Source organism: Conger conger, chromosome 8 (assembly GCF_963514075.1).
Source record: "Conger conger chromosome 8, fConCon1.1, whole genome shotgun sequence".
Taxonomy (NCBI): Eukaryota; Metazoa; Chordata; class Actinopteri; order Anguilliformes; family Congridae; genus Conger; species Conger conger.
Window position 1 is genome coordinate 15,588,157 of NC_083767.1, and position 20,998 is coordinate 15,609,154.

Genomic DNA, 20,998 nt, shown 5'->3' on the forward strand with positions numbered 1-20,998 from the left:
TTTTTCACTTTAGCAAGGGGAAGGCAGAGGGGACTATAGACAGAGATGGATTACAGTACAGAAAATGTTACAACTTAAACTTCTCAAGAAGCAATAGAACAAATGCTATGTGTGTGTACATGTGTGCGTGCATGTGTGCATGCATGAGTGCATCTGTGTGTGTGCGCATGTGTGTTTATTTAAAATGAACTGGAATTCAAATGTATCCTATTTTAAATGTGTACAGGCAACAGTTACATAAGCATTCATTTATTTTACGCAGGAAGCACAAAGACAAGCACATAGGCTTTATGGATGGCATTATCTTAGTTTTACAGGACCATTTTCACTACCCTGCTACTGGGATTTCCAACTGTCCTTTCAATTTATTATCGTACATTGAGGTGTCAATTACCTTTTTTACTGCCACTTTCTGGCCAGAAGCCTCATCATATGACTCCACCAATATCAGTCTTCTAATACACTTTTCTAAACCTTTTTAAGAGTTTAGGGTGTGCTTTCATCTGAAAGGTCTAGAACTTTCTTTCGAGAAAAAAAAACAAAACAAAGTAAAATAGCCCTGAACATAAAATCAATACCAATATCAACATGGAATTCCATTATTTATTCTCACAATGTGATTTACTACAACATGAATCAAATTCCAAACTGTACATGATCATCCATCATTTAAGAAGTGGAGATTATAATCCAAAATTTGCCAGTTAAGATTCCAGGTGGGGTGTCTCCACTGTAGCCATTATTGAGGTCCTTGAATCAAACTGCTGATATTTTGGGCACTATTTAACGGATTCAGTGACGTATAGCGCTAGGCATAGTCAATGACGTGGGGCATGAGCACATTAGGAATGGCTTCTGAATGTTGATATTTTCGCAAGAAGCGAACATCTCAAAGCATGCAACACAGGTGCAAATTGGCTGTATTATGCTGAATTATAGTGACAGCGGTAACTAACTTATAGCGAGAGCTATAGCTAGCTTGCTACTGTAGCTATAGCTCAATGTAACTGCTTGTTCTAATGTTAGCTAACTACATTTACCATCTGTGTCTCCAGAAGTGACATTTCTCTGGATTTTCCCATGCTGATGGTTGACAAATGGATTTTGCATGCTTGTTACCTCATTTTTTATACTGTCGTGAAACAGGAAGTGATAAAATTACACAATATTAGACAGAGATGAACTGAATTAAAGTCAAATTGTTTTGCCTTTAATTTAGTTAAAAGGTTTCACTTTTGATATTTGATTTCATGAACAATAATTGCTATGGGTGCCAATAATCTTGTGGTTTCCAGAAAAAATGAGATTACTAAATACAAAATATTGAAACATGAGAGTAAATGTACTGAATAAAAGTATAGCGTTTTCCAGTATGTTAAAATGTAAAATATAGATCATTTTCCATGTTAAGGGTGCCAATTATTCTGGAGCCCACTGTGTGTGTGTCACTTTTTCATTTTTTTTATATTGACAATTACAAAACTATGGAATTAAAACAGTTAATGCCTTTATTAATAATTTTATACAACTATATACACTGTACATTTCTGACCCAACCCATCCAATTTTAAAAACAAACTCAAACTGTGGTTAATTGGCAGAAGATGTCAGTGTTGGGCACTTATCATCACTGACTGGAGAATACTGCTTTGTGTAGAGCTGTTCCTATTGTAGCACCCATTCATCTTTTTTTAGTATTACATTGCGGATCTAAATTAAACCGAGTATTCACCTATTCCATGAAATCTTTCATTGCTTATTCAGGTATGCTCCGAACCTCTCAATCACAGGTGTTTTTTCATGAAAAGAAGAGAAGCAATACTTGTGGAATGAAATGTAACAAAAATAAATGTATAAAGGACACAGGAACCAGTACTCATTCCATAAAACACTAAATTTAGGTCTACTCAGACAGAGTGCCATCCATAGTGGAGTGCTATTGCTGAGTGCTATTTGCCCCCCACACACACTGGGGAACAATACATTTTGAGAAGGTGAAGATACGTTTTTTTACACTACTGGTTTTCATCATGTTTTGGTGCAGTTATGATGGCTCCATCTGTATATTCCAGTGGTTACCCACTGAACCGTGTTTCGTGAAAACAGAAAGCTTCCAATGAAAGTGCATGTTCTAATGCACAGCAGATGAACACAACATTGTAGCCAAGTACCATGGATCAGTTTGGATTATTGCAGCAGCTGTATACTACACACTCAATAAAAATGACAGCTTAATAACATTATGGACAGTGGTTGCACACAGTATTATTAAGTACCATGTACTTCTAACAAGTACCCAATCAGTTGGAGGTACTTATACTCAGTAATACTGTGTACAATCACTGTCCATGATTTCTCAAGTAAATGATTAATATTTTTGAGTGCATGAAGCTGTCAGGTGAACACATGTTCTTGGTTGAATTCTCTGTGTCTTCCATAAGTTGATTTATATATTTTTTTATATCAACATTCATTGCTGACCGCAAGTGAGCATTGAAACAGCGATTACACTATAGGCTGACACCCTCCTTCTCTGTGACTGACTGGTCAGGTACCTAATCAGTCATAGTCCCCACATCCATCATTGGCCTAGATGATACACTACTGCCACTCTGAATACAAGTAAAATGATTAAATGAAACGGTTTGAGTTAAAATGAAGTGAAATGTAGACAGGGGACCGTTTTGAATTAGGGAAATAGTCAACTGTGAGAAAGGAAAAAGTGGTTGTGTAGCCTACTGCGTCATCATAGTCGATTCTGCTGCACAGCAAGTCATTTCCCCAGTCACGTAATGAGAGGAAGCAGTGGCTGACTGCACAGTCATTTAACATGTTCAACCATTGTTTCACTTTCCCATGCCAATGCCAAGTCATAACAAATTACTTCTTTCTTTTAATTTAATTAAATAGTGCGTAAAAGCACAACTAGCCAAAAGGAAAGAAAAGGAAGCATATCAAAATCCAGAACAATGCAGTGTTGTATTTGTTAACTGAGTGACGTACATAGAAATATTATTCAAGGTCCTTAAACTCAAAATTAATGGGTAACCGCTTGTTGAATAAAGGGATTGTGCACTTTCACATTAGCAATAAGCAGCACAGCTAGGAAGTGAACTGAATTTGTAGCTTTCATTTTGTTCATTTAGTTTGAGGCTACATTTTTTGGTATTTTACATTTCAACATCTTGTCTTTGAGTTAAAATATGACCCATTTCCCATTTTTAAAACATACTCTTTCTTTGAATGTATCAAAGATTCTAAATAATGGAGTGCACATGACCCATCCAAAACTTTGGGCAGACAGTCAGTTAGCTCTTAGTCACACCTCCTTTGGCAGATCTGTAAATGCTTTTAAACATTTTCTGCAGGCAACATTCTCTTGATTTGATCATTCCTCTAAGTCCTTGTGCCTGCTCTTCCCAGCAGAAGTATTCCAACCTCTCCACAGATTTACAATAATAGTTAAGTCTGGAGATGACAGACATTCCAAACCTTCATTTTTCTTTTCTATAAGTACTTCATAGTTGATTTTGACATATTCTTGGGATCATTCGGGTTACTGGGGGGGGGGGGGGGGGTGTACAATTCTTTTTGCAAAATTCTGTGGTACTTAGTGGAGCACATGCTTCCATTGACCTCCTTAACAAGAACTCCAGGACCCTTAGATGAAAACAACCCTGCAACATAAATGATCCACCACCGTAGGTATGACATCCTTTTTTGTGTGTCCTTCTTCCAATGCCAAACCCGCCACTGATGTGTGTGGCTAAAAAGCTCATTTTTGCTTTCATCTGACCATAACACCTGGTTCCAATCGAAGTTCCAATGGTAAACTCTGATTGGAACCAGGTGCTATGGTCAGATGAGACCAAAATTTAGCTTTTTGGCAAGACACACCAGCGGTTGGTTTGGCATCAGAATAAAAACGCTCAAATTGAAAAGGATGTTTTACCTACAGTGACATATGCTGGTAGATCTTTGCTGGGATGGCTTTGCATCTACTGTATGGCCTGTATCCAATCAATCAGCGGTTGTTGAGATAATTATACCGTTTTCTGAACTCAACTGTGTTTGGAACAGGAAGTTACTAACACATTCATTTCGCTGTAAATGAGAGCAAATGCTCATCGAGTCCAGGCCTACCCCATGACCCTTTGTCTTCTTCATCTCTTCTTCATCTCTTCTTCTCTACCATCCCCAGCTCTTGCATTGCTATTTCAAAACAAACCTCACTTACTGCCACATTTATTCATAGTACAGATGGTAGAGCCAGCTGTCATCACACAGATGAAATTGAGAAATTGTGAAAAAAGAATATAATTAGGCGGATATGCTTTTGATGACAGAGTTAAAGTGTACAGCAACACCAGGTTTTGACCAGTCTCCGCCCACTTCACAATTTTAAAAGATGCTAATTGGAGTCAGGACTGAGGGGAGGAGGGGCAATTACACTGGGGAGGTGTGGATGAAGGAGGGGCAATTAAACCAGTCAGTAACGCATCAGGCTATCACAGCTTAACTGTGGGCAGTTTGAAATGGGCCGGGTAATTTGTGCAGTTGTATTAGATCAGGTTGAATACATCATACTTAACCATCGATTAAGAAGAGGTTGGGTTTTGACTTACTTGAAAGTAGGGGCCTGTAGCCTGTAGCCCAGTGGCTAAGAGGACCCAGAGGGTTGGTGGTTCAAGCCCCGGTATAGCCATGTTAAAATGGGCATAGCTTGAGCAAGGCCCTTAATCCCACATTGTTCCGGAGGAGATTGTCCCCTGCTTAGTCTAATCAACAGTAAGTCATTAAATAATTGTCATATAATGTCACCAATATGGGCTGGGTTCCAGGCGAAATGAAATTAAACTTTTCACCTTGGTGGCAGAGCATAATTTTTTTACAATATGACTAATCTATTGTAGGGGACAGGATATCCACTCAGCTTTAGAACAAAAAAATGAGATTTTGTGTTTATTACCACTTTGGGATGTAATGTGAAAGTAATGTGAAAGTAAAAAGCCTTCGAATGAAATCTCACCCAGATCTGTTTCTAATTTGCCAAGTTAGTTTTAGTATTGTAATATGTCTGAAAATAACCAGACGGTAATACAATTTTGTGAGATAAGTCATGGTTCAAGCTTCTAAGTTTTATCTTTATGGCTTCAGGTTCAGTTCTAGTAAGTTCTAGTAAGTTAGATACATAATTAGAACAGATCAAATTAACCCTTAGACTACCCTGTTGTTACCCCTGGGTAACTCATGTGACAGACATATATGTATATATATATAATATCATTATTTGTGTTTAGATCAAACCTATTTATCCCATTGGCAAATTCATGGGCTCTAATAAACTACTGAAACAAAAGAAGCCATGATTGTTAAATCATTTGGATAAAAAAATAAAAATCAAGACCAACTGAGTTTCACACTTTACTCTTCATACAGAACCCTTCTTGCATGACAAATAGTTTTCCTGCATGATGTCATCACAAACATTTTTAGCAATTTATTAATGAACCTTTTTTTAAACCAGGAAGTCCTTTGAAATATAAAACCACTTTTACAAGGGAGACCTGGAGACCAAGGGAGACACCATCCCTCGCCTGACAAAGGGGCGATACTGATTACGGTGACATTCGTAAACCTTTCATCATCGACCAGAGAATAATTCCTCGGAAGGGCAGAGGAAAGGCAGGCACGTAAATAGCCGTAAAATGCAAATGTGCGGCGAAGCACTCCTACACCGCTGCTGCCCAGCCGATGATCACAACGCCCCATGCTATGCTTTAAATTATGCGACCTCGAGATTAACTCGGCCAAGGTTACCATGCACCTCTCCCAGCGCAGCGAGCAGAGAAACAGGGCAGGGAAAGTGCTCACGGTCCACATCGCTGTACCCTGGCTATGAATACTGTATGAGTTTCCTGTTCTGCAGCCCCATCTGTTGTTTGATCTGAAAGCCTTTTATTTTCAATCTGTTTCAAGTCTCGATTCAAACGAGAGCGCCCGGGAGTCAGTTGTCTCATCCTTCTGGACAAACCGTACAATTTTAATTGTATAATACAATATAATTTCCTAATAATTTTTGAGCATGTTCTGTAATATAGCTCATTACCTGTATTGTTTCTTTTACACCACCTTCCTTGCACAAGGGTGCCCATAATTTTTTGAGGGCACTGTGTGTAATTCACACAGATGTTTTTAAATTGTGTCTTCTATATAAAGAAGTAAATTGGTTAACAGGAATGTCACAATCCTTGTCACCCAGCTTTGAATGTTTTGAAAGTTGGAAGAGGTGTTGGCAACTGTGTTATATTGTTAATTTATTTTTTGGTTGATACACTCTCTAGCACCAGTAGTAAAGCTAACAGCAAATGCAACTGTTTTTTTGTTCCCTACATATTTTACAGATTAATTTAATTCAGCTCTTCGTCTGTGTATGCTGGTTCAAATAAAGATGGGCAGCCATCAAAGTGAAGGGAGTCACCCGTGTCCAATGAATAATCAGCCATTGTAACAGGAAGGATTTGTTCCCGCATTGTGTGTGGCTCACATATTTTTGAGCATGCAGGTAAATATGGTAGTTGATTCTGTTGAAGTTGAAACATTGTTATTTTTAATTACTTTTAATTATGGCAAATAAACTTTCACATTTGTTTTCACTTCCAAATAAGAGACAAAGATAAACTGGACTTATTTTGCCATTATAAAGCTACTGACACATAGAGAATGAAGCATGTGTCCAAAATACTATTAGAACCAATAGGTTATTACTATGAAAAAATACAAAAAAATAAGGTTGAAAAAACAATCAGAATTAATCTTGTTAGCTATCAACAGTAGTTTCCTCTGTGCCACTAGCTATCGCTGGTTGGAATTGTTGACATATTACAAGAAACCTGAAATTTAATGGAAATATAGGCGTCTAAAAAGCAGCTAAACATGCAGTACCATGGTTTAGCAATTGATACCACCATGCATGTTTGAACAGGAACAAGGTACAGTGATTCATTGTATTAGGCAGTGACATTCTTCACTCAACCTTGTTCTGAGGAGAGTTGATGATAAGGATATTCCCCACATACATCTATGTGAACATGGTTAAATAAATTATCGGAGAAAAATAGAACAATTTTCTCAGTTATTCATTGGTTTCATTCATTGCCAATTTTCATTGCTTCACAAGCCACATCCATCTGTCCTGTTCGGCAGTTGGCAGTCGATGGAAGCAGAACCACCGGGGACAAGATCACTGAGCCTTCTTGAGCGGTTTATGACTGTAACTTTCTTTTTTTGCCACAACTTAAGTTTTGCTTGTCTGAAGTGACAGCTGTGAATGGCAAACATTGTCCCAGAACTCTTATTTTACTGAAAGTAATACAGTAAAAGTAATCTTATTGGCTTTGCTAAAAACTAAGAATGACACGTCCATCTTTCAACAGGAAGTTTTGCACAGATTCTATCTTGCCATACAATGGCCTCAAAAAATATTGTGGATATTGTCCCCAAATTGACCATAAACTGCTGTCTGCCAAAGGTTTGGACATACTGCTGCTTGTCCAGAACCCCTCTGTGCCAGGCGATTCCGTTATTTCACCTTTCAGGAACCTCCACAAGGATTTACAATGTTTTTAATTCTTCCTTTTTCCATGGAGAATTTTCCTTTATGCCGTCAACTACCTGCAAATATTTGAAATGTGCAGACTAGTATGACCTTAGAGAGACTCGGTTCTAAAAAAGACTTCTTAATTGTCCCTGCTCTGTTTTTCTTCTTCAGCACACATCTCATTCACTGTCTTCAAAGCACATGGCTCTTTTGAATTCATAAAACCCTTGAATTTACCTCTTGTGAGCCTCGTTCAGTTCTGTGCTTTTCATGCATTATCCTGAAGTACTTTAAATTGCTTCCAGTAAGGAAAAGCATTTTTTTAAATCTCATGAGTGTCTCGATCGCTCTTTTGTTGCACAATGCCCATTGATCACTCCTGTCGCACAATTCTTTGTGGCCTTTAGCTAGATTTTTTTGATTTACTTGATAATTACATCACATCGATTTTGTGGTTCTGAAGGAAGGAGCTAGAGCATATAGCCAATGAGTTTAGTGGTTTCAGTACATCACATTATGCATTGGATGGGTTAGTGGAAAGTGAAAATGTAAACTGAAATGCATACATGCACTCTCAAAAATGATGTGTTATAGTACGTATATCCAACACACTTTCTGTGTTATTACTTTAGAGTGTTACTTTCAACACATTTTGTGTAAAAGTTGTTATTTTTGTGTTATGAATACCTTTACTAGGCATGGAGGTGTGTTGTGTATATTGTGTCACAAATTACATGCTATGTGTCGTTTTGAGAGTGTGTACAGTAAATATAAAAGGGGATGGACAGTTTGTTTGAATAATTAAAAATTGGACTATTGTAATTGAGAGACCTGAGCTAACAGTAGTTATTTATTATATTCATCCCAGTTCATCTTGATCAAATTTGAATTACATTCAGAAGCTTGCTGCTTACATTTTAACGGGTCATCCTTCTGACAAGTCTGATCAATGGTTTCACCCTTGGAAGGATTCCTGGTTTATACGTTTCAAATAGCCATTTCAACTAAATAAGATGTAGTATTATAGTTTAGTGTTGGCAGGCTTTAAAATGATGCCAACTGCCGCTGCATAAATCTGTAGAATCTCATTTGTAGTTCTCGTGATATTATCCTCAGTGCCAAAAAAACCCCATCAGCTGGCATACGGCAGGAAACAGCAGGAATCGTTCAATCACTACTGGATTCTGTCCAGTGTTCGAGCTCTCTGTCCATCACCTGAGTGTTTGTGCTGAGGAGCATGACAGTATGTCGATGTTTTAATAAAATGTATTTGGTGTATTCTCATCATGCTACTAAAGTAGTAAATGAGGAATGTTAGCTTTTGGAACCGTGAAGTAAAGCATAGGTTTTATTGTTGGTAAAGATGGAAAATGTAGTTAAAAATAGTATTTGAAAATCACATTTAATCCCACAAAGAGGGATCATTAACTTTGATGAAGGCATTTAACAAGACAAGGCAGAGATATATGTTTCACATTATATTGATGTGCCTCTTACTCCCAGAGTTTTATCAGACCTAGCCATTACTTACAAAGATTGTTTGTATTACAAGCTGAAAATCTGCACTTTGACCACATGCGCACTGTTTGGTTACAAATCTAAAATTGTGGAGTACGAAGCCAAATCGAGAAAAAATATGTCTATGCCCCGAACATGATGGAGGTGACTTTATATAGCACCATATAAACACATCAAATTCATAAGAGCATAAGAGCTGGGATGTAGAGGTGATGCGTTCTGACAAACTGTCTGGCATGCATCTTGCAGTTAATGGAATGACTCACAAAATACAAACCCTCCAGCTAAGGAACAAAGCACTATTAATAACAATGGGTTCAAAAACCATGCCTGCTCTATCATATTAGATTACAGTGGTTCTCTTCCCCCCAAATTATGCTCAAATATTTCAGATTATCGGAGCCTCTTCCCTTTTGTAAGAATGAACCTCCAGCATGGCGAGGATTTTGGTATCTCTCTAATTGCTTAGCTCAGGTTAAATAACATGCTACACTCCTCCACACATCCCCCTGATGAGGTCGATCTGTCTTGGAAACCTTCATTCTTTCTAGTCTAATTAAATTAGAAGGACACAGAGGCAGGATACGCATGCCCTATGGGGCCTGGGTTTATTTATAGAGCCTCAGCCATACAGTAAAGTGTGTGGCTGTGGGATTTGACTATTGGTTGCAGCCTAGGCGAGATACTTGTATGCCAGCAGTTATTCAACCCAGTAGCCTTCTTTTGGCAAATGGCAGAATTTAATTGTTTATACATGTACTGTAGATTAGAGATCTCCTGTTGGCTTATCAGTGATTTGTATGCCCTGCGAATTTCATATATTTTACTATGAACGAATCCTATCTCTTCTCTTTCACATGGTCAATCTAATGACAAAGGGTTACCTATTGCCAAATCGTTATACTTTCATTAATTGCGCGCAGTGATTTATGAATCTAGCCCTTTTCTTTGTGCACTAATTATAAGTTGCTCTGGATAAGAATGTCTGTAAAGATCCGAAACGTGATGAATGGCCGTGATTTAATAAAATTAAATGCAATGAAACCCACAATGTAATAAAAATCCTTTAATAAAATTTTACAAAATTGTGAACCTGTAATGTAATACTATTTTTGCGCAAAAAAAGAGAATATCTTATACTTTACTGGACATTTATTGCATGATGAGCCTGATGACCATTTATTGGCAAGATAATGTAATAACATCAAACAATAATATAATAAGTCCCTGTAAGGTCTTTATGCTATACTGTTTTTTGGATTTTTGGCATATTACATTACATCAGATTTTATTATATTGTGGGCAGTTATTATATCATGGTTAATTATTATGTTTTGGGACTGTACATGCATAAGCTAAAATTCTGAAAATGTAAATGTAATGACAACCCTTGTAGATTCTTCTTGATGAGCTATACTGTAAAATGAAGAAGAAGAAGAAGAAGAAGAAGAAGAAGAAGGAGAAGAAGAAGGAGAAGAAGAAGGAGAAGTTGGAAGAGGACAGAGAAAATGTGCTTCCAGTTTCCCCTGTAAAGCACTCTGAATCCTTTGGTTGAAAGGAATATGAATGCAATGTAATGTTATTTATACCCTTTCTGGTTGATAACAGTAAAACAGTGATAGCACTGAAAAGGCTCCTGAACCTAAAGCTCTGTGGGATACAATTAGCCCTGGGTTACAATATATCCTTTGTATAGAATGTGAAACTATAGCCCTTGTGTATAGTTATTCTTTACAGTGGGGACTCTTTACTGTTTTTTAACTGACAGTACCATTAATATATATAATCATTTTTTAAACTATGTTGTGAAATACCTTTTAGGGAGTGTACAAAATGATCACCAGCAAAACAATGCTGCCTACATAGGCTGCACAGAACTACGAAGCAATATGCAATATATGAGGATATTAATATTTCTAGTGAGATATTGCTGCACTGTTCACAGTGGAACAGCTATTTCCATTTAAAATAATCAATGAATGAACCCAGAGCAGGGCAGGGCAATAAAACAAAAGCCTACTTTACTGTTTACTGTGAATAATGAGGTTAGGTTTTATAAGCCTTACAGTCAGAGGAGTTCACCTCCCCAAGGAAACCCCTATATGGTCTCCCGTCACTTAATCTTCTTCGATTGGAAGACGTTGTCTCATTGCCTCCCATATTATTTCATTAGTGCCTTTCATTTTGACTCTGTAGTAAACCAATATTGTTCAGCTGTATTAGAAACCAGTGTTGAAACGGCGTCTTGACCTGTATGCTTTGTATTATTTTTCATTTTTCAATAATCCACTTACTGTATACTATATGAGAGCAATAACACTATGGGCTCTTTAATGTAATTTTATGAAATGCAGTATGTTAGGAGGAAACAAGATTCAGCAAGTGCACTGAATACGCCCGATTTTTAGTTCAAGTATCCATGACACTTTTCAGAACAATTCATTTTCGTTCGTGATTTAGATTTATTCACATGTACATTTTTTCTTGGTGTTGATTCAAGCATGTGTTAGGTGCTTCTTTAATCTCTCCATAGTAATCTACACACTGAGCATAGAGGCACTCACAGGTAGCAGATGTATGCTCCATATGGCTGGGTGGGGCTTAATTCTCAGGCTGGTGGGAATAATCTTTCACAGAAAAGTCCCTGAGGGGTAAGGTTACTGTTATTCAGCCTCCGTGACAGATGCACCTAGAAATACTTTTTGACATTTGATGAATTACCTAAACCCTTTCCTCTACAAATTCCTCAAATACTACTGCTCTATTGTGCCACATGTCATACACTCAATTATTATTTCACATATGTGAATAGATTTCTGTGACAGCCATTTTGTGAACTGCGATTATTCAGTAATATGTAGCGACATTTTCTTTGGGATATGATTGTTTACTTTTCTACCTAATATGGCATATAATCAGCCAAAATGATTGTTGTTGATAAGTGCAAAGCTTCCACTAATTTCTTAGACTAATACGTTTGTGGCATAAGAATACAGAAACTGACTGGCTGGTTGGCTAGACTTCACTTTACTATGGCAACTAAAGACTGAATTTGGTATAGAAAATACATTATGTGAACTAAGACAGTTTTACTTACAGATGTCTTTACACAGTATGCAGTGACTGAGAGACAGACTGGCATTGAAGATAAATTATGTATTACTAAACAGCTATTTGAATGAAAAGCACCCCTGAACATATACACTCATTCAGCACTTTATTAGGAACATCTGTACGCCTATGTATTCATGCGTTCATCTAGTCAGCCAATTGTGTGGCAGCAGCAGTATGCATAAAAGCATGCAGATACACGCCATGAGCTTCAGGTAATGCTCACATCAACCATCTTGTGATCTACGTGATTTTGACTGTGGAATGATCATTGGTGCCATTGGTGTATATCTCAGAAACAGCTGGTCTCCTGAGATTTTCCAGTGAAACATCCAGTGAGCAGCAGTTCCAGTGAACTGGTCAAAGTTGGCAGGAAGGTGACAGTAACACAAATAACCACATATTACAACAGTGGTATGCAGAAGAGCATCTCTGAACACACAATGTATCACAACTCTAAGTGGATAGGCTACAGCAGCAGAATACTTAATACGTCTAGGAAATAAGTCTAATAAATACCTAATAAATTGCTCACTGAGTGTAATTAAATAAGCAATGTAGTAATTAATAAACAAGCAACTTTTCAACATATTTGACGACTCTGCTACATTAGATTCAGCAGGCTTTACAATGAGGTTTTCTGTTGTGATGGCAAATAGAAACAAGCATGATCAAATTATTAAAATGTTCAGCAAATTATACTGTATGTAAAGCTAAAACTCTTTGTTCAGGGTGTTTGTATAATGCTGTTTTTCCTTTTTCATTCTGAGGGAGCTTCTTGAAAGAAACATGCAAAACTCCAAATAAATTATTTCAAGTTGACTGAGCAGAGTTTCTCAGGAAAGCCCACCCACGAACTCGCTTAAAATAATAATAACAGGCCAGAGTTCAGTGTCATTTATCAGTGTTCCGAGGCTTGTGCAACCCGATCGCCTCGACACTGAGGAAGGTGTACTTCGTGGGCGCTGCTTATTCGAAGGGGGATCTCTCTGGACTGCCTGATTGGACATCCCAGTCCCTCCGAGGTGTGTCTGTGCTGTCATTGCAAGGGCTGCGCCCAAAAAATAGGCAGCTGTCTTAGAACTTTCACCACCGAAAAGAGTCACAGGAGAGAAGAGGCAGCCCTCCTTCACCGAGATGCCAACACTGAGCTGCAACATCTGAACACACAAAGTTCTCTGTGAAAAGCCCATGCTAAAGGGAATTACACTGAACAGATTTCACTTTTCTCTTTTTTTTTGTCATGAATAAGACATGGGCCCATTATTGTTTCAACCCTCTACATTTCCAGTATTCAAACTGGACCTGAGGCAAGTCCCCACGTTCTATCATTCGATACTAAGAAAACGGAGAACTCCAGACTCCTCTGTTTGACGTGAATGCTTTTACTTTGGGTGGCAGACTTTTGTGACTGGGAGAAATAACAGAACAAAGTCAGAACTGTCATCAGCTGCGGGACACCGAGGAACACTTTCTGTCTATCCTAGTGTTTCCGGCTTGTGTATTTACTTAAGCTTCAGCTAAGTTTGCTCAGAGAAGTATTCACTAAAGGAAACTGGATAAATATACAATACCCTTGAAAATTAAACAAAGAAATTAAGAAATTTGTGTTTGTGCACAGGACACAAATGTATATCGCAAAATATGTAACCTTTTTAATTTATACATTTATAGGGGGTGCATATAGAGGATGTGTTCACAGTCAAAATAGAGTGAACAATCTGATCTAAATTTTGATGAGCCCAAATTCTGTGGGTGATACTGTTCATTCCGCTTGGTGGCAGATAGGATAAGCCTAGATACTGTCTAGTCCAGGCGCGTCAAATTCATTTTGAGGGCCACAGTGTCCGCAGTTTTTTGCGGCTTGAAGGTGTCTTGACTCTTTAAACAACCAGTCTAACACAATTAATCATTTACGTTTTTACACACATCGTAAACCAACATATACTGTCACCCTCCAGGACTGGAGTCTTGACACCCTTAATTTAGTCGTTAGACTTTAGTCTTTATGACAAGTCTAGAGGGGGTGGATGGCCTGTTCTCATCATCATCATCCATTGATTAGAAAAGAGAAGTATGTATTCTCCCCACAATCTACTACAAAATACACAATTAACTTTGCCTAAAGATGTTCAAAAAACACTTCTTATACTTCAATTACTCAGAATGGAATGATAAGAGACCATATTTCCTGAGGTACTGACTTCCCTGGCAACTACTGACAAACCCGGCAAACCGGTCGACTTCATGAAATGCCACATGGAAAAGCATATTCATAAGGCGAGTTTGAGTTCAAGTAAACAGCAATGATTGAGTTCACTTGGAAATGTCCACTATTAAATATATCATGTTCCTTTGAGATGAACAGTAATTTCACTCGCCAGATAAAGTCAAATAATCAGAACCACAAACAAATATTTTAATGGCATGGACTAAATCAATATTTTATGACATAAAAATCTAAATAAACAGTTATGAAGACAGAAATATTATATTTCTTCCCACAAAACATCTTTAAACATCTGAAATATCCTTCATTGCACACAAGATCTGCCAGGGGCAATTGAAAACAGACGGAAAACGGAAATGATATTTAAAATACCCAGAAACTACCCCTTTCATTTACTCAATACTTCTGAGCCTTCGATACTAACTGCAAATGCACATATATTCACATCCCTTACTTCAAAGTGACAGGAAAGTGACACTGCCCACAGCCAGTGAGTTCAGAGAGAGTTTCACCCCACTAAATATGTGTTTCACGTTGAACTACATTAGGGCATTGAAAGTATGCTCTCTTTGCGTCACATGGGAAGTTTGGAATCCCAAATGGTTTATGAATCTTTTCCTCCAGACCAGTTTGAAAGTAGTCACAGACCACATGTAAGCTATTATGCACTGCATGTCGGCAATCTACAAAATGTGGCATTCATGTTCTATCAAGCCACTCTAAGATTGGCTCAAAATATATATTTTTCAATGTGGTTTCTCAACACATAAAAGCAAAGATTAGTTTACATTTTAATGTTGACTGTTTACAAAAGGCAGACTCGAAAAGGTTAAGGCAAGACAACAAAATTTCCAGTCATTTAAAAAGTCTTTAAAAGTTTAGACAAACTACCTTTTTCATTACCTGCTATAGGGGAATGCAGGGCATATTTTCACTCTTTCTTACATTTCTTTGGTGCATGTATTTATTTTGTTTAGGAAAAATTAACAGTGTGACAGCTTACCCAAGTGACACCTTACCCCCCTCTCGCCTAATATTAAGAGGTGTAATCTCATCTGTAGATGTCAGGTCTTACACATATGGTTTCCATTGTTAAATTGATCATTGTTTGCTCTAAAATCTCAAGTATCTCAAACAAGTATGTAACACAATTACTTGTCATTTGCCCATGTAGCGTGGGAAGCTAAGCGGAGAGCCAGGGGCGACCAAAGGTAGAACCTTTTTTAACCAACACGCGAACGTGTTAGTCACTAAATCCCAGGGAGAACCGAAATAGGGATACCCAGCTAGGAACAGGACTTCTCCCGGAACAATGGGAGGAATAGAAATTAAACAAACCAAATTTCGAAATCGTAAACAGAAAAGTAGCTCAAAAACGGCTAGCGAACGTAAAACAACCCTTAAATAACCAGGGCGAACCAATAACTTTGGTACCGTGCCAAATAGCTGGGCACTGAGAGAAAACCAAAAGAAAATACAACCTAGCGAGAAAAGCTAGGCACGAAAATAAAAACCTCGAGGCGCAGCTCGGGACAAAAATGCAAACCAAAATACAACACCGGGGACAACGTCCCTCTACCATCGACTCACACGAGTCCAAAAAAACCCTTGAGGAAGGCGCCAGCACACACAACACTTCCAGCTGTACGCCTTCCTTACCTTTTAGATATTTCTCTTTCTTTAGCAATGAGAGAATTATCCACCAGCACCGTACCTGACTCGTATAGGTTTAGAGTCTACCGGGCGCTTTACCGGCTTTGTGCCAAGGGCGAACGGTTGAACACAAAAGCACTGAAAACTAGTCCATGCTGGTCTTAAATACTCTCCCGGGAGGTAATTCCCCTGGAGTAAACGAGGAACAGGTGGAAACAATTATCCTCGGCCATCTAGTGGCACCAGTGAGAATTACCTCCCATCATGACAGCCCAGCATTGTGGCTGTGGTTCCATTGTGTTTCTAAGTCCACCAGGCATAGCCACAAAGCTTGAAAGTTCTACTTCAAGTGACATCAACTGCTTCAACAGAAACTATAAATAAGCCCATTAAATGTATATTCATTCAGATCAGGGATAAAAAAATGTCAGAAAGTGGCTCAAAATATATTTTCAGCCTAAGCTATATGTTGTGTCATCATGCTGTAGCAATGGACATTTTTTTTAATCTCAACATGGCCAGAAGAATATCACAACTCAAAATGTGTGGCATGATCAAAGCAAAGTTGTTCCCCAACATTTTTCATGAAATCTTATGAGCTAGTTCATGTTGTCCTACTTTATTCTCACAGAATGAGGCAAATTATTTAACATTTTAATGTTCAACTTCTTCCTTACAAAGAGGTCCATTTCATCCTTTTAAAATGGGTTGGAGGTTCTTGGGAGACATTCTTTGAGAATACTTTGTGCTGACAGGCCTATTTAAGTAGGTTTGTTACTTTGAGGCTTCCTACAGTGTGGAGTGTCAAAAAATGCTTCTCAAACGCTCTCAAAAACAGGGTGGAAGCAGGTCTCACAGCATGTTTCAGATAAATTAAGTCAAGTTTTACTACATTAATCCTGCAGTAATGTTATTGTTCATTAGAGCTGAAGCTCTGCCCACACCATTCTCTCACTCTCTGCACCCTTCCATGACCCAGGTTCTGTCATTCATCCGAATCTACTGAGCAGGAGAAACCTTTCCATTTATCAACTCGGAAACACACCGAGACCTTGCAGTGTTGTACTATCAGTACAGGAGATTAAAGATCTGACTGACATCAAAGTTTCTTACATTAGTATTTTGAAGCACACACTGATGGATTGCAGTGTGAAAGCCAAGGAAGACAATCAGTGCTGCTCCACTGTCTATAAATCTCAAAAGAAAATTGATGTTAATGCCATGCTGCTCACATAATAGCTTTGATGTTTGCTTATATTTGTGACTGAAATGTGTTTTGAATTATTCCGCAATTATCAAGAATGCAAGTTAAAATATTTACCCATTAGCAGCTTATTGCTTCTTTTCTTATGATTCAATGGCTTATTCTTTTTTACATCCCTGTGAAAAAAAGATCAGCAATGATCAGTGAAGATGGTTATGAAGGCAACCGGTATGCTGGAACCAGCTTGTCTACTGTGACCAAAGTGGTCTGCCAACATGACCATCACATTATCAGCTTAATCATGCCGGTCCACCAGCAAGCTACTTACAGTATCAGCTTGACCAATCTAGTCTACTAGCATGACAATCATAAAACCAGCACTGACCAGCTTGGACTAGCATTAATCCACAATTACTTAAGGATGAGGTCACATAATGTGTTGTTAGCACACAGAAGTAATGTCAGCAATCATATGTAAAGAATTAAGAAACAGTTATTTCAAACAGTAATAGTAATTTGTAATTACGAGATGCAACTTAAAATGCAAATACCATGGCAATCAATTAGCGTCCCAAGATTTGACTGAAGAAATGCGTTTTAGACAACAGAAAAAAATGTGTTTTAAGTTAAATGTGTGCATTTGCTGAAAGCCTCAAAAGACACTAACATCAGCCTACTCTCCATCAAGGTGCATTAGCACATATCTCTGACAACTGCTATAGCCATGTATGATGTCTACTGTACATCAAACAACATGTGCTCACAGCTGTTTAAGATTCAAAACTCTTAAAGAATTCATAATCTTATAGTATTATCTGGCCTGCCTCAGCAACTGGCTGTTAATGAGTTGGTTGGCATTTATATAGCGCCTTTATCCAAAGCACTGTACAATTGATGCTTCTCATTCACCCATTCATACACACACTCGGACACCAACGGCGATTGGCTGCCATGCAAGGCACCGACCAGCTCGTCAGGAGCATTTGGGGGTTAGGTGTCTTGCTCAGGGACACTTCGACACAGCCCGGGTGGGGGATCGAACCGGCAACCCTCCGACTGCCAGACAACTGTTCTTACTGCCTGAGCCATGTCGCCCCTGTACTGTATTGTGACCAGCATGTCGCTTCCAAGGACACTAGATCGAACCTGAATATTAAATCAAAGTAAATAGACATTAAGTACAACCGTCTCTGGAAGAAGAAAGGGGAGAATAGAATAAAAAATAAAAAAGAGAGATGTCATCTTTGCCCATGATTTCAGTCTCAGACAGTGACAGATGTGTGTAATTTATGCTGCATTTGTGTTGCCAAGGAACAATCCTTTCCTCACATCTGCTAGAGATTTTGAAGAACAACAGGGAGGGGCCTACACAGACCCAGCGGAGAATCTTTCACTGGAGCCTTTTGAAGATTCTTTCATAACAGCCCTAATCTAAATGTAACAGCAGCAGATGCTGTTCAACCAATGATTCAAAAATACTGAGATTCCGCCTAATAACTGTCTGGCAGAGCTTCACTGTCCGCATTTTGATTCACAGTTGTTAGTTCCTTGGAAAAGTTGTAACTCAAAATTAAGGAGGTTGTCTGGGGAAAACATTCTCCTCACTGTACCTAAAATCATTGCTCTGTGGGTGGCTTATTCACTGCGTTGCCAATCAAAATTCAGATGGAGCTAGTGTGATATGAATAACTACCAGCCATGTATTCAAGGACAAGCATTAGTTATGGAAATTCCACAAAGCCTTTTCATATTTCTGGCAGCAGAAAGCCATCCCTTCACATAGTGCTGCAGCTATTGTTTGATAATGTGTTGATGATTACAGTACAGTGCCTAGTCATCCTACAATTAAGCCCACACATTGGAATTTAGATTTACTTTGATCTTACCTGTGCTGTTCATAGAGTCTGATGAAAGAATTTCAGCCATTTCATCGTCTTTGTCATTTTCCTATGCACACTACATGCATGACTACAATTATTACTGAACCTTTTGTGTCTTTACGAACAGTTGAACAGTCTCTATTCGTCTCAAGATTTATGTGTACAATCAGAAACTCCACAGCACTTTAGACTTATGGAGAATCCAGTATGATTGTATTCCATGGCTTTTACGCTACAATCCATCACTCCCCGCTTCATGATACCAACTCACTGAATCAAATCTTTGATGTCTCCCTCAGATTTCTCAGATCAAACACACCAATACGGAAAGTATATGGAATTACAAAAAAACCCATATAAAAGTTATGGGCCGTACTGTTTCATGATGGCCATTACAGTCTAAGACATGTCCAGGGATTGTTTATGGTGCCAGCCTATAGTATGATTTCTGGGTATGGCATGGACCTTATTTGTCTTGGTGTACTGAACTTTATGAGGCTGTCTATGAAAACATTCCACAGTGGATTATGCATTCAACACAGCATGGCTCATTGTGATTTAATTTGAGGGCTTGTCTTCAAAAAGCAGCATGGCATTGGAAGCTATGCCCTGCTATCTTTTATTGTTTCTGCATGGTTTCAGTTTTAGCCCCAACTTCACTGTGTCTCAAACAGCCATTCATAGATAGAGGTACCCACGTGTGCACAAAAGTTAGGCTTGTTACTGTGTTCATTTTGACACCAGTGTTACTTCCCCGTTGTTACTGTTAATAACCAATATTACTGACCATGGCCGCAAATTATTCAAATACATTTGGCAAATTAACTGATTACTTAACTTGGTAATAAATAGCCCGAATTATATTTTGTGACCTGAAGCAAAGACAGCACAGGTTTATTCATGTGTTACCAGCACCAACTCTTTTAACATTGTCATTTATCAGTCCAAAGGACACAGTCTACGTGACTATATAAATTGAATGAGATAAATGTTTAAGCTCTACACATTTATTCATTGTTTAGTTTTATTTCATTTTAATATTCCCATCCATCCATCCATTATCTGAACCCGCTTATCCCGATCAGGGTCGCAGGGGGGCTGGAGCCTATCCCAGCATACATTGGGCGAAAGGCAGGAATACACCCTGGACAGGTCGCCAGTCCATCGCAGGGCAATACCAGTATTGACAGTGTGGAGATAGCTACACCAGTGTAGGCCCGTGCACTGCATGCCACCAGTTAAACTGAACACTGGGACAAGCCTAACAAGCATGCACACAACTTTCATGAAGTTAGCACTTGCTTCACTTTTAGCCTCTATCATTATCCTTTTTCAGATGATAGTCTAGTTCTTTATCATTCCAAATATGTAAAATCATAGATTTTGAGAATATAGTCTTTTGACATGAATGCAATTTACAATGTGATATATCTACCAAGAAATTCATGGCATGAAAATATATTTCTGACAATGTCAAACTACTAAAACTGTCAGTGACAATACTGAAATTGACGAATGTTTTGTTGCATTAATGTGCTCCGTGCTTTACTTAGCAAATGTCAGACTACAGGTCAGCAATACTTTCAAAATCTGATCTACAGTGTTGATGGAAGCTTCCCTCCCCAATAGTTCAGGCCCCGGGCATTAATAAAACGATAAAACACAGTCACCACACAAAACAGTAATATAATATTCCTGGTGTAGACTATCAACCTTAAAGCAAATTACATTTCCCAAAGTGGTTGATGTTTCACAGTTCATTTAACAATTTTCATTATCATCTCATTATTTTGTTTATTCTT